The sequence below is a fragment of the Camelus ferus genome, chromosome 4, assembly GCF_009834535.1.
Source record: "Camelus ferus isolate YT-003-E chromosome 4, BCGSAC_Cfer_1.0, whole genome shotgun sequence".
Classification (NCBI taxonomy): Eukaryota; Metazoa; Chordata; class Mammalia; order Artiodactyla; family Camelidae; genus Camelus; species Camelus ferus.
This window is the reverse complement of record NC_045699.1, coordinates 36,220,113-36,235,836: the sequence shown is the minus strand read 5'-3', so window position 1 is coordinate 36,235,836 and position 15,724 is coordinate 36,220,113.

Genomic DNA, 15,724 nt, shown 5'->3' with positions numbered 1-15,724 from the left:
TTCCCAGGTACAATAGGCACTGAGTAAATTTGTATTGAATGAAATGTATATTGTATAACTTCATTATAAATCATTATAAAGATTTTGAAGGCTAGAAGCAACTTTATAGCTCATTTAACCTATCTACCCCCCCCCCCCCACTATTTTATAGAAGAAGGAACTGAAATTCAAAGAGGGGAGTAAGGAAAACAAAACTAACACCCCAAGACTCCTAATTCACAATCCAGAGCTCTTTCCACTTTGCTGTTACATGGAATCCTTTGCTTCCTGGTAGTGTATTCACAGGGCTAAATGCCTATTCTCTTCATCGGTTGAGATGCTCAGGTCTCCAGTTTACAGGCTCTACTTTTTTGCCCATTGTCCACCCTTGAAACAAGCAGAGAGCATTGCAGGAAATTCCAGCTGGCATGGAAAAGCACTCCCTTGAGAAAGGACCAATTTTGCCTGGCCTTGGGGAACTTGCTTGCCTTTTTTCAGCTGTGTCTGAACCAATATGGCTGGATTTACAAGAGCCAAGAGGATGTTTCACCATCTGCCTGTTAGTGGGGGAACTGGCCTTTCTGTTACTCTAACATGGCTCAGGGCCAGTCCACTAAGGCACTCCTCCTTGGATTGATTGCATGTGGCTAAAGGAAAGGAAGCTCGGTGCTGAGCTCCAGAGCCAAGGGTGACAAATGGCTTGCATAAATGTGCAACAACAGCAAGTGTGATCTGAACACAATTGCACACTGTTACAACTTTCTCCTAAATACATGTTGTTATCACATTGGGATAGTAAACTGAGAAAGGCTTGGCTTTAAAGAAAAGAAATTTTTTCCTAATTACAAAAGTACTACAAGTTTTTTGTAGAAAATTTAGGAAGTACCAAAAAATAAGAAAATAAATGTCAACTATTAGATTACCATTCTGGGAGAATCATCAGGAAGTTTTTGTTATATATATTCTTTATAGCTTTTAGAACATATGTATATGGATTTCACATGTGTGTATGTGTTTTTTTCTTAAAATATATCATAAACATTTTTTATACCATTAAATCTTATTTACACTATTTTTTAGCAGCTGCTTAGTATTTCATCATGCCTGTAACCCTATTGCTGGGTATTTAAGTGCTCTTCGGCTTTTTGTTTTTTTAAAGTAATGTGGTGATAGACCTCTTTTTTGTGCAGCTCTGATTGTATTCGTAAGTAAAGTCTTAAAAGCAAAATTGTTAAATCAAAGCTGTGACTAGCGGGAGGCTATAGCTTGGTGGTAGATCACATGCTTAGCATGCACAAGGTCCTGGGTTCAATCCCCAGTACCTCCATTAAAATAAATAAGTAAATAAATAAAACCTAATTACCTCCCCCAAAACAAATAGACAAACAAAAAAAGCTGTGACTAGTTTCTAATTTTAAAATTTTAAAGCTTTGATATCTACTGTCAAATTGCCTTCCAGCAAGGTTATGCCAATTTACATTCCCACCAATGGTATATTAGCAAATTGCTCAGTGTCTCAGCTAACATTGGGAGTTGTCTTGTAGAATCTTTGCCAATGTGTTAAGTGAAAAATGTTAGCAGTCCACCTTAACACTTAAATATAGGTGGCTAACCACCACAGGTTGCCTTAATTGAAATGCAGCTGAAGTTACAAAGACTCATACACAGGTAGGTTTGTTCCCAGACAATCATAATTGAGCCATTTCTGCATGTATAATTTTTTTCTAGTTAATTACACAAAAGCAATGATGCCGTCCTAGGCTCAGTTTTTCAGTTTGCAGATGGTAATATTCACCCTAGAGTAGATAAGCCTTTATCTCTCTTTTTTTTTTCTCAGAGAAGAGAGGTGGTCATTGTGTCTTTTACAGTTATGAAAGGAATATTTTCATCAATTGTTTATTTCATGGGTGTCATAAGTTTGCTGCCAGGAAAGTCAAGGTAAATGCTTCTGTGTAGCAATATTTTGATAAGAAGGAAATGTATTGTGTTTTGTGTTTCACACAGTAGAGGTATTGTTGGAGTAGACTTTTTTTCAGTTTCTGGAAAGGAAAACTTGAAACATTTTTGGTGGAGTTCTTTACGGGATGTTAGAGAGGAGCATGTCATTCTGGTTGGATGATTTCAATCATCAGGAGTAAGTATGCCTAGGTGGTTGTGCTCAAGAGAATGACTTACTCGTCTTTGTATTCCTAGTGCCTACAGCTGTGCTAGAAAATATGTTCTATTCAGAATTTAGTATTTCTCATGAAAGTCTGCACTTGCTCTGAGAACAAAACCATCCATGGTAAAGGAGGTGAAAATAAGTTCATTATGTTTCTTATCAAAGAAATGGAGATGATTAGATAAATGTCAATTTTAAGAAATTTGTGTAGTTGTATTTTATTTTGAGTAAACTAGTACAGTGATACCTACTTTTGATTTCTCTAATATTTGCAAAATCACCTTTTATAGAAATACATACACAAAAAATACACTATATTTCTGAAGTATTTATAGTTTACCATTTGGATGAAAAATGTTTGTAATTAATACTTTATTTAATATTGAATGTTTACTCTCAGTATAGCAGAATAGTTTTTCTGTAATTGTAGAAGGGGGAGAAAAATTCTAAGAAAGCTGATTTAATTTCTGTTTTAAGATGTTGGCTTTTCTTATGTTATGGAAGATCTCACTATAATGCAAGTGCTGTAGCTAAACTCTTAGCTCAGTGTACTGTGCTAGAATGGACACAGGAGGTCAGGGTCTATGGATCTAAATTCTGATCCCACAGCTCTGTGACCAATGAGGGAACTTAAGCAGTTTAGCCAGGTAATGCCAAATTTGGCTGATGTTGAATCTAACAAAAGCAAACATCATTTTGTGAAGTATTTCTTTACAGAATAAGTTCCTTTCTCTTCTGTTTTTTTCCCTTCCCTTTTTGGCTGTATGATATTCCTATCACTTAAAACAATTTTTTATCTTTATTTATTTATTTGTTTATTGGGGGAAGTAATTAGGTTTATTTACATATTTATTTATTTTTATTTTTAAAATTTTGTTTGTTTGTTTGTTTTTAATGTAGGTACTGGGGATTGAACCCAGGACCTAATGCCATCACTTCTTATGTTGTACAGGTAGAAATACAGTGTTTCCCCTTTCCTCACATTCCAAAGGATATCATATGCCGAGAGAGGAAATGGAAAAGAAGAAACCTAAATTATTCTACAGAAGCAAGCATAAGGAACTACCTAAGGAAAGAAAGGAATGAGGAGCAAGAGAATTGGGAAGGAAGGCTGGAATGGTGAATGCTTTAAGGAGAATGACTGAAGAAGTTAGAGCAGCTGACATTGGGGAAAAGAAAAGGTAAGTATTTGCTAAGGAAGACATTATAAAGGTTTGCTCTGTGTTGTACAATAAGACCCAGAATTAAGATCTATAAAATTCTTTGTTGCTCTTTGGAGCAGGATCTTTCTTTCTTATAGACATGACAATGTGATGAACCTGGACATGAGACAGTCCTATTGTTTTCAGGTTAGACTTAAGAACTAGAGAGCTATTTCAACTGTAACCATCACTCACAAAATAATGTTAGGAATAAACAGAAAAACAGACCATTTATTATGTGCCAGCCACTTTGCATATATTTTGTCTAATATTTTGAACAATTCAACAATGTAGGGTTTTATTTCCCCCGTATAAAATTCTGCCTCTGGAAAGGTGGGCATTTTTATCTTGAAGCATTGCATGCCTATTTTTAGGAAAGTCTTAATGAATTGTTGAATCAAATCTTCAAAAGTTTGTAAATTTCTGCAATAACCTCAGCCATTGCTATCTGTTCTTTGCTGGGTTAAAAATTAAGTAAGTCTGAATTATATTAATATAACATTGTTAATATTAACTCTAGTTAAATCTTTAAGTATACCATGGATAAAAAAATATGAATATATTCTTTCAAACTAAATATTTGAATGAATATTTAAATGATAGAAATACAAATTTTCATAATTATAACAGCAAAGTGAAAGAAATATGAATCCTTCTTACACTGAAAATGGGTAATTAAAAACCAGAGCAAAGCCTCTAACTGTATGTGGAACTTGGTTCCCCCTCTTTCTTTGTATGAAGTTACTCAGGAATTGGTATAGCTGAAAATAGAACCAGGTCTCCTGAACCCTAGGCCTTGTCTGATTTTTGTTGCATGAGCTGCCTCAAACACAAAAGACCATGTTCTCAACTCTCACTCTTTGTCCATTTTGCCAGCAGCCTCTAAAAACAGCCATTCAATTAAAATATTTGGAGTCTGAACTCAGGCTCTTTTGGGTGCTCAAATGATCGGGGCATCATAAAAGGCTTAAAGTTCCACACAAGTGCTGTAGCAACCTATCCCCCGACCCTCCCAGCTCTGATCTCCATTCATATCCACACTGGCTGGGTTATTATTTCAAAGAGGAAGAAACCAAGAGCAGGAGGCAGATGTACTTAATAATTTAAGTCTTTGGTTCTCTCTGCCTAATAGGCAGTGGTGCCCTCTCCTGGCAGAGCATAGCATAGCACTTCCAAAAAGGAATGGAGACTGGCTGATGGCTTCAGGTGCTTGAATAAATCATTCCATAGCACACACTAAGATCTTCCAACTAGTTTTTATTTATTATGAGCTTTATTTGAGGTAAAGGTAGAAAATAATGTACTTAGATTCGCAATTTAAAATAGTTTACAGTAATTCCTTTTATATATACTTCATATTATCCTTTTAGACATTTTTTAATATATAAGGAATAAAGTTAATCATTTATGAAGTTTAACAATAATCAGAAAATTGTCTTCAAAAGAATTTTCTTAGTGTGCTATTACTATAAATCTCATAATAGCCAAGATATTTATATGAAGGGCACGATCCCAAGTCATTAAATAAAAATAAAAGTACACTTCTTAAAAAGGGGCTAAAGAAGAGAGTACACCAAAAATATGCATATGCATACTTTTCAAAAGGACATAAACTATACTTTTAGCTACTGTCTTCTCTTCAGATTTCCTTTACCGACAATATATGGCAGAACTTTTGATGTCAGGGTGCTGCTGCAGGAAGATCTCTAAGGCAATCGTGTACAGAAAAGTTTGTGTATAATACAGGGAAAATATAAAGATATCATTCCAGAATTAAAGTTTGCAATGATAATTGATACCAGAAAGGACTGGAGTGCCTTCATATAATTATAAAAATGTACATCTATGTATAGTATGCCACTGGAGTTAGGTCTTGAATGTACTTGATGTACAGAATCTCCATCTTTAAGTGACTTAAAATTTACCACACAGGCAGATATTTCACTTCTGTGCTTTTTTTTAAATAGGCTGACTATGTATAATAAAGTTTATTTGTAAACAGGATGTTTATTTATAATAAATAGCTGATCATTCATGAGTGCTAACTCGTAAGCCCTAGTATAAAATAAATAAATTCTAAATATAGGATGTTTAACATATAGGATATTGGATTTTAAAAAATGACAATCCTGAAATCCCCCATGTTTCATCATATTGCATAGCTGAAATTCATCTACTTTTATAAAAACATATTCTTTTTATTCACACAGAATTTTGCTCCAATCCCCTTCAATTTCTTTCTATCATACTACATAGTGGAACCACAAGTTTATTCATTAAACCTTTAAGCAGTTCACAGTTTTAACTCTTAATTTTAAAGCAGCATATTCATCATATACAAAAATAGTAAATGGTTGCTGCTGGAAAGGTGAAACTGTCCACATGTGCCTGACTCTTTCCTCTGTTGCCCCATACAGGGCAGATGCTTTGTTGTGCTTGTTAGGAAGATAATTAACCCCAAAATATAGATCTATTCCTCCAGCTTCTTTTCTTTTCTTTTCTTCTCTTTTCTTTTCTTTTCTTTTCTTTTCTTTTCTTTTCTTTTCTTTTCTTATGCATCACATTCTGTTTGTAAATCTGCAGCATTCCCATCAAAGATGTGAACGTTCTTAGGATCTATGTCAATATGCTTTAAAAAGTGATTCCATGTGAAAGAATAGTAGCTTTCAGGATGATTGCTGGGAAATCCTATATGTTCATGCATGTTAGGTGTCTTCACATATTTAAAAGAAAGGTATGACATTCTGTTAGATTTTTTATAAGATACTGTAGGCATTCAGAGCAGGCATCCCCAAGATGCGCCACCTTGGCAGTGATTATTTTGAGCAAAAGGCAACGAAGACTCTGTGAACTGAAGAGAAACTACTGCCCCTCCCTTAGGTATCTAGAGTAGTTTAACTGGGGATTTTTTCTTCCCAGAAAAAGAATTACTACCAGAGATAAATTTTATCTAAGTGGCCCCATCTGTATGGCAGGGCAAACATCTAGTTATCAAACATCTGCTCTTCTTATTCTGTGAATGACCCTACTGTCCTTGGAAGCCCCAGGCCCTTATCCCATTCCTAAGCTCAGGATGGCATACAGACCTCGTTTTACTTTTCTGTCTTAAAACCTCTCATGTTTTTGAGGTCTCTGACTCTCTCGTATATGTACGTACAAAATTAAATTTGATTTTTCTCCTGTTAATCTGTCTCATGTCAATTTAATTCTTAGATCAGCCAGAAGAACCTAGAAGGGTAAAAAGTGTTCTTCCTCCCCAACAATACTAGTGGTGTATATTTGTACACCCAGTGGACTGACAGATTCTTCTGATGCTAGAGCAACAGGAGCTTTTCCAGAGAGAAAAATCACCTGTTTTATCTTAAGTGATTACATACTCAACTATGATGCTTTCATTCTCCTCCCTTGGAAAGAGAGCTGACCACCTACACAACACTAGCTTCTGAACTTGCAGTTATTTACAGAGTAACTCGGGTGATGCTACAATTTTAGGTGCAATGACCCAAACCCCATTCTACACAAAGAAATAGATTCCACTTTCTTTTTTTTTTTTTCATTTAAACTATTCTGTTCTTAATCATGATGATTACCTAGCTCTTTTGTGCTGGTTTAGACATGTATTAGCATCATAGCCAAAGATGATGAGTCATTTGACCATGAACCAGATTTGGGGGGGGCAGTCTGCGTGCCATTTATTACCAGAGTGCAGCAAAATAACGATACTCACTCTGTATTTTCTTTTCATGGTGTTATTGCCAGTAGAGGCCTGATGCGATCCCACAGCCCACCACTAAGGACTACTGCATTTTGAGACATGAAGGATTTGTCACAAGCAGCCTGACATTACTGTGTGGTATGAATTGCTCCCATCTTATTTTTATTTCCTGTACATAGCATGAAACACTTCCTTAAGAAAGGGCTCTCTTTATCTATGGTAAATATTCTAATTCAAGGGCCTACCTGCCACACATAGTAAATGGCCTAGAAAACAAGTTCGGTTTCAAACACTTGGAACTGGGGCAAGCGGGCCTCCTTTTCTCTCTGTTGGCACCCCTACCAACCTTGCTAAAACACTATATTGAATTTCCTTAAAGCAAGGGAAAACAAAAGCCTTTTATATTGCCATGTATTTTTAAACCAATGGCTTCTTTTGCATAGCTCTATTTATTGTGTAATTAAGAAGAAAAAAGACTATTCATGCTGAGATGAAAATTCTTTTTAAAATGTTGTTGCAGCTTTTGGATCTCAGTGTCCTCATTTTCAGATCTTATTGTCCTCCTGGTCCTTCAACCCTCCCCCAAAGCACCTCAATAAAGTAGTTTGACCCCCAAAACATTTTTAATAAACAAACAAACAAAATGTTGCAAACCTTGTAAAACACAGCATATTATGAAAATTTTATTTTCTTTCAATAAAATTTTTTTTTTTAAGATTAAAGCTTAATATTGACAATCTAGTAATTTTAGGAGTCTATGTAGTAGTAGGTTTCAGTGTAGTAAAAAGTATTCTGCAGTGATGGAAGTATGCCACACTTTATATGTAATTCATGCTCTTTACAAAGAATATGACATCTTCGAAGACAGAACAGATAGAAAATGGAACCATATGTTTAAAAAAATGATCTGAGGCAACTCCAAGCATCACATATGCTGAAACTTGGCTTACCCTGCTCTTGTTAAAGGGCTCAGGCAAATTTAAGCCTTCACAACATTTATATATCTCACATGTTAGAATAAATATTCAAAGACAAATAATAATATTAATAAAAATAAAATGCTCTCTGTCTTAACTTCCTCATTTGAAAAAAATCTCCTCAAAGCTAGACTCATATTATTAAAATTTGCTAGAGGCAATAATATTAAAAATTGTAAGCCCATGTACAAAATTCTTGAGCTTTGCTTAGTAACAACTCAGAACACCTACTGCAAGGAAACTGAAGCTTAGCCTGTCAGGCCTTTTAGAAAATCAGCTTGAAAAATATTTGGTAACCTTACCCATGCTTACTAATGACCTTGTTCACAGAGGGAAGCCCAAGTGGCTTACAGGTCACACCATTATTCCTATGGATCCTATTTCGAGCTGTCGGTTAATTTTACAGCTTGGTTCTTTCTGTTTAGGTAAGGTATGAAGGGACCTGTACCCATTTTAATCTCTATTTTATTTTTTAATATATAAATGACCATGCTGTGAGTAATTTTTAACATCAGGTAAACTTTTAATTTCTACAGTTTTAATTTTGAGTGTATTGTTTCCTACTGAGAAACTTATGAAAAAAGGTAAATAACAAGTTTAAAAGAAATTATATTGAATGTAGTACTTTTCCAAAGTTCTCATTTGTGGTGCTCACTAAATTGGTGGATTGTTGGAGAGTGTCACCTTCTAACTCAGTTCACTAAGCTTATTCTGGGAGGCAAAAAAGTATCTTTTTCTGAAAAGACTGCACAAAGCTTCACTGTAAGGCTATCGTTTAGATAGTGCTGTAATATTGTTATAATGTGTGACAGTTTATAAAACATTTTCACATTTGTTAATTCATTTATTTCTCTTAACAACCCTAAAATAGTGAAAACAGACACTATTATCCTGTTTTATAAGGTTCCAAGGGTAACATATGCAAGGCTTTAAGAGGTAAAGGCAAGCTTTGAACTCCAAATTTTTGTGATTCCAAATCTCAAGCTCTTTTTACAACCTTAGAGTAAAATTTTCTCAATTCTTTTTTTTTAAATTGAGATATAATTGACATATAACATTATACAACCATTTGTACAACATAATGATTCAATATTTGTATACATTGTGAAATGGTCCCCACAGTAAAAAGTAAGCGCCTTCCAAAAGCAAACTCTTACTGCCACCAGTATTCCTCACTCCTCACCAAACCCAGCTACTGGGCCTAAATGGTGGCCTTCCTGGGTCACAAGGAAAAGAAGGAAAGACAGAGGCGAGTCTAAATTCCTGATGCTCACTGGAATCTTGGCAGCGAGTTATGCGCTGTCACAGTTTTACCCTAAAGGAGTAAACTTTAGTAAAGTTTAAATAGATTAGGACCGTCTGTTATACAATTCCTTCCCATCATCCCATCGCCATAGCAACCCACACTCCAAATAAGCAAAAATATATCAGGAAAACTTAAAAGAAGGTGCCAGCAAATGTAGCCTCCATTCCTGGTTCCAGAGTTATTTCCAGGATCTCAGCTGGTGCTCCGTCTCCTTGCTTCCTAGCATCTTGTGACATTCAGCTCTCACCCACGAGCACTGGAAAAGTCCCAGATGGATTCCCAATACTCCCAACATTTGGCACCAAAGGTCTCACTTGGGTTTTTTCATGACTTTCCCAATATCCAGCCCCCATAGATAAGAACGATACTAACATTGCATAAACACCACTGGTTTAAAAAAAAAAAGGAAAAGATTTCTGTTCTAATAGATTGTACAAATTTCAAAAAGGATTACCATTTATCCCTGAATAGCCCTTATGATAATAATGGAAAACAAAATTTATTGAGCATTTCTTATATACCAGGGAGTGTGCTAAGAAATTAACACGCATTGTATTATTTAATCCTTGAAACCATTTCATGACATGAGTATTATTCCTGTCCCCATTTTACAGATGAGGAAACTGAGTCTCAGAAAGTTAAAATAGCTTACCCATGCTCACTTCATTTGAAAATTAAGGAGCTGAAATTTTCATCAGGGCTCAGAGCAGGATGTTGATTATAAAAGCACTGAGACAAAAGGAAGGACGTATGGGCCAGGGGGTGGTTGAAATAACCAGTGACTTCCTTCCTTAAGCCTAAACCCAGTTTCATTATATAAAGCATCTATGATTTGGCAGGAAACAAGTGAAACTAAAATGAGTCATGAATGGGCTCTAATTCTACTAGGATCTGGATAATTGATCAAATATTTGTTGTGCTGTTGTATAAATGATGTCCTATGAGAAAATCCTTTTCTGCCATGCAAGTCAAATGCAAGAAGCTTGCAGGACAAACACATAGTTAAGACTGGACTACAAAGTAGTTTCTTAGTGCTATAAAAGCAGATAGAGTAAGTGATTTATTATTTTTAAGACATGTTTATCTTTTTGTATTTGTGCTTTAATATAGTAAAGAAGGCCAAGAAACAATTTTCATGGTGGCCTTATTTTGTGTCTAAAATGCTCACAAATACACCTATGTTATTTCTTCATTCATTTCATCCTGACAGTTATGTCAGGGATTTTTCCCATGTGAAGCTACTAAAGGAGAAATAAGTTATTTGTCCTGCAGATACTGGGTAGGCTATGATTCAGAGGGAGAATCTTCCAATCCTGTGAAGAAATTGAAAGAGGAAGAAATGCCTCTCACACACAGGCTTTGATGGATTATCTCTCTCTTTTTTTCCCTCTACTGGAAAGTAGCAAAAACAGTTTTCTGAAGAATAGTAAACGATACTCAACCTGGGAACTTCCTTTTGGGTGCCTGTACTTGGGATTCTTTTTCATAGGAGAAAATAAAAGCAAAGAAACTAACAAACAAAACTACGTAGCTGAATTTCCTGACTTTTCCTTCATATGTCATTTTTAAAATTTAAAATTAGTTTATTAGTATAATCTATTCATTAAGTATACTTTCATTCACAGATTTTTTTTTAGAGTGTAAAATAAACCTTATTTTTAAGAGCAGTTTTGGGTCACAGCCAAATTGAGTGGAATGTACACTTATTTCTGATATATTTTCTGGCCCCTCACATTCATAGTCTACAGCATTATCAACATCCCTGATCAGAGTGGTACATTTGTTACAATTGATGAACCTACACTGATACATCATTATCACTCAAAGTCCATGGTTTATTCTAGGGTTCACTCTTGGTGTTGTGCATTCTACATGTTTGGACATATGTATAATGACACCTATCCACTTTTATTGTATCGTACAAGGCAGTTTCACTGCCATACAGATCCTCTGTGCTCTGCCTCTTCCTCCCTCTCTACCCCTCACCTCATCCTCTGGCAACCACTGATCTTTTATTATCATGGATCCATGGTTTTGCCTTTTCCAGCATGTCATATAGTTGGAGTAACATAGTATGTAGCCTTTTCAGATTGGCCTGTTTCACTTAGTCACATATATTTAAGACTTCCCCACTTTTTATGGCTTGACAACTCATTTCTTTTATCACTGAATAATATTCCATTATTCAGATGTACCACAGTTTTATTTCCAGCCACCTACTGGAGGTTATCTTGGTCGCTTCCAAGTTTTGGTAATTTTAAATAAAGCTGCTACAAACATTAACTGCAGGTTTTTGTGTGGACATATTTTCAACTCCTTGGGTAAATACCAAGGAACACAATTGGACCGTGTGGTAAGAGGACACTTAGTTTTGTAAGAAACCACCAAACTGTCTTCCAAAGTGGCTATACCGTTTGTCATCCCCACCAGCAGTGAAAGAGAGTTCCTGTTGCTCCACACCCTTTCCAGCATGTGGTATTGTCAGTGTTCTGGATTTTGGCCATTCTATGTATGTAGTAGTATCTTGTTTTAGTTTGCATTTCCCTGACAATACATGATGTGGAACATTTTTTTTTCTCATTTGCCATCTGTAAATTGTCTTTGAAGTGTCTATTAATGTCTTTGGGTAATTTTTTTAATTGGGTCATTTATTTTCTTATTGTTGAGTTTTAAGAATTCTTTGCATATTTTGGACAGTAGTCCTTTATCAGATACATACTTTGCAAAGTATCTTCTCTCAGTCTGTGGCTTATCTTTTCATTGTCTTCATAGAATCTTTCACAGAGCTGTTTTTCATTTAATGAAATCCAGTTTATCAGTTATTTCCTTTATGGATCATGCTTTTGATAGTGTATCTAAAAAGTCATTACTAAATCTATTGTCATCTAGATTTTTCTCCTATATTTATTTCTAGAAGTTTTATAGTTTTGTGTTTTACATTTAGGTCTGTGATCCACTTTGAGTTTATTTTTGTGGAGGGTATAAAGCCCGTATCTAGATTGATTTTTTAAAATTTTTTTTGCATGTGGATATCTAGTTGTTACAGCACCATTAGCTGAAAAGACTGTCGTTGCTTCATTGTATTGCTTTTCCTCCTTTGTCAAAAATCAGTAAACTATATTTACATGGGTTTATTTCTGGGCTCTTTATTCTGATAAAATCCTGGGAGGTTAGGATCTGGTCAAAGAGCCCTTCCTGAAGGTAGATCTTGTTAAAAAGAACAGAACGATCTGGTGTATTTCAGAATGGTTTATTTTCCCCTCTGCCTGCCAGGAGAGACTCTGGTAGAGCTCTAGGAGGTTAAACTTACAAAAGTGTGTGGTCTTCCTGATATCTGAGTCCTCTAGTGTTTTTCTCTCTCAGACTTGTCCCCATTGAACCTCTAGCAATTCATTAATTACAGTTCAGGTTTCTGTACCCTGGCACTGATTCCCGCCGAGGTTTCTGCCTTGGCAATTTATAATTCTCTATATCGACCTATTGGTCTCACCAATTTCAGAGGCAGTGGTTTGCCCTGTGACTTCCTCTAATGAATCTGGGAATTGTTGATTTTTCAGTTTGTTTAGCTTTTTACTTGTTTTTACATTGGAGTGGCAACTTCCAAGTTTCTTATGTGCAGGATCCAAAACCAGAAGTCTCCATACATCTTTTAGGACTGAGAAATACTGAGATTAAAACCTGTTTCCTTTCTTCTTTCTATCTGTAGATTTGTAGCAAAGATTTTATTCACAGAAGAATCTGTATGTATGTAACTTAGTCTTACTACCTAAAAAGAAATACATTTTATGTGTTAGAGGCTATGATTTGAGATATTACAATATCTAGTGAACTGTATGGCTTTTGGAGGCAGATATACTGCGGTTTGAATATTGGCTTTGCCATTTAATGACCTGTATGGTCTTGAGCAGGATATTTAACCTCCCTGAGTTTCAGTTTTGGATCTTTAAAAAAATGGATAATATATAAAAATATTAAAATATATATACTTAAAGTAAATATAGAAATAAAATAGCATATAAAATATAAAATTTGAAAATACAAAACATGTTTTGAAAAGGATAATAATGCTTATAATGCAGAAAAGAGATAAAAGATCATAGCGTAAAAAGACAAAGCAGTCCCTAGATTTCTGTCCCTTGAAAGGCCTGCCTGCAAGCCTAGCCCCTTGGCTGGCACCTGGGAAGCTGCATTTGGGGAGAGTTCCCACCATTTTCTTATAAGAGGAGCTCACTTTGCTTAAACCATTTATGCAAACAATATGGTTTGTATTGGGCACCTGTTTTCCTTCTGAGTGTCTGGAATTTTAGTATATGCTAAGCAGAGAGTGTCTATGTGTGCAGCCCTCAGTAAAAATCCTGGGAACCGAGTCTCTAATGAGCTTCCCTGGTAGACGTCATCTTACATGTTTTGTCACAACTCATTGCTGGAGTCCTCTGTGACTCTCCTAGGAGAGGACTCATGAAAGCCCATGGTTTCCTCTAAACCTTCACCCTATCTACTTTTTCCCTTTGCTGATTTCTCTTTGTATCTATTTACTGTAATAAATCATAACCATAAATATGACTATGTGCTGAGCCTTGTGACTCCTCCTAGGAAATCACTGAACTTGGGATTGACCTCATGGACCCATCACAAGCCTCCTTTACTAGATTTTCCCAAGTATTAAGTGTAATTACACTTAGCGCAATATAGTAATAAGTAATAATAAATACTAAGAAATGATACTTTGGAGTATTATTTATCTTGTGATAACCTGGTAGATTTGAGTCATATGCTAAAGGATATAGGACAGAAAAATGGCACTAACCAAACTTGAACTTTTCTGAATGCTTTTCAAAGCAAATTCCCTTAAAGTAACCACAAATAAGTACTCAACTTTTATTTATAGTAGAACAATTAGGATGCTATATACTTCTTGGATCCTTCTTCTAGACTTGGGTCAATGACAACTTACACATAACAGCCAGATATATTCTCAGATATCTTTTGTGTGTTGGGGGGAAGGGTGGAGAGGAAGGAGCATAGTACCATTCTGAGCCTTTGAGAAAATAATTTGCCCTAGCCACTTCCTGTGTTTGAAGAATTGTAATGTAAAAAAAAAAAATTGCTATGTATTAGCATCTGACAAGAGCCCATTTGAGATTAAGAAGTGTAGACAACAGGATGTACTTTTTTCTTGTCAAGGTAGAACTCTCACACCTGGCTAATCAACTAGAAAGTTTGGTTTTTGCATACCTCAGGAAGAAAAAGTCCTAGTGGCTTTGGGGTCATATTCTGCAGTTTTTACTTACTTTGGGTGGGTCCCTACATGCAAATTGAAGTACTTCTGCTGGGTCCCCCAGCTTTCAACTACTTTCATCATCATGTTTATCAAAAACAGATGAAAACTTGAAGCCATATGTATGTTATGGTTACTGCTTCAGCTCATAAGCTCAGTGACATGAAAGACTGCCAGGTGCACGTAGGGCCTTATGCAGGAAAGTGCTCTGCAGTGGGTCCAGGCTGAGATGTGAGTAGCCTTGTCACCTGGGCCGTAGGATCCTGCAGACCCCATGATGTTGGAGGTATCAGTGGTAGGAAAAGATGCAGTATGGATTTTGTGGCAAGCCCCAGCAAGAGAATCACAATTCAGGGCCTTGAGAATTGGCAGCAAGGCCATGATACTGTAGTAGAGAATCATATGCCTTTGAAAAACTACTCCTGCCATGCTTTAAGGGTCTGGTAAAGACAGAAAGCCTGTCAGTGGTCACCAAGTGACCATGCAGTGAAACGTCTCATCATTAGCTGTGGCCAATCAACCAAGTCATAAAATAAGCAATCCATCAAAAAAAAAAAAAAAAAAAAAGTGCTACATCCAGGATTGAGCATAAGCAGGACCAGAGGGCACAAGTAAGCTGCATGAGCAGTAGCCCAGACCACCCCCTGCATGGTACCTCCCATGGTTGCTCCAGTACCCCTCTTCAGCTCACACCCATAGCTGTATGGGGAATTCTGCATGACCAAGTGAAGGAGGAGAAAATAGTCTGAGTTTGTTTTGCAGATGGGTCCAATCTGTATGTGAATGCAAGTTGAAAATGGATGGTAGCTTCCCTGCAGTCCCCTCAGAGGTGGCCTTGAAAGACAGTGGAAATAGAAAATCCTCCCGTGGGTAGTGTTGAGTGGAGCTCTTGGTCATTCATTTTATATGGAAAGAAAAGTAGGCTGAGGTTAGAATATATATGAACTTATGGTCAGTGGCAAATCACATGGCCAGTTTGCTAATGGTCTGGAAGGAAAAAATAAGATTGGACGTTTGCAGACAAGGAGGTCTGGAGCAGGGGCATGTGGAAAGACACAGGAGTAGACATGAAGTACATCAAAGAGAGAATCTACAGAAGAGACACT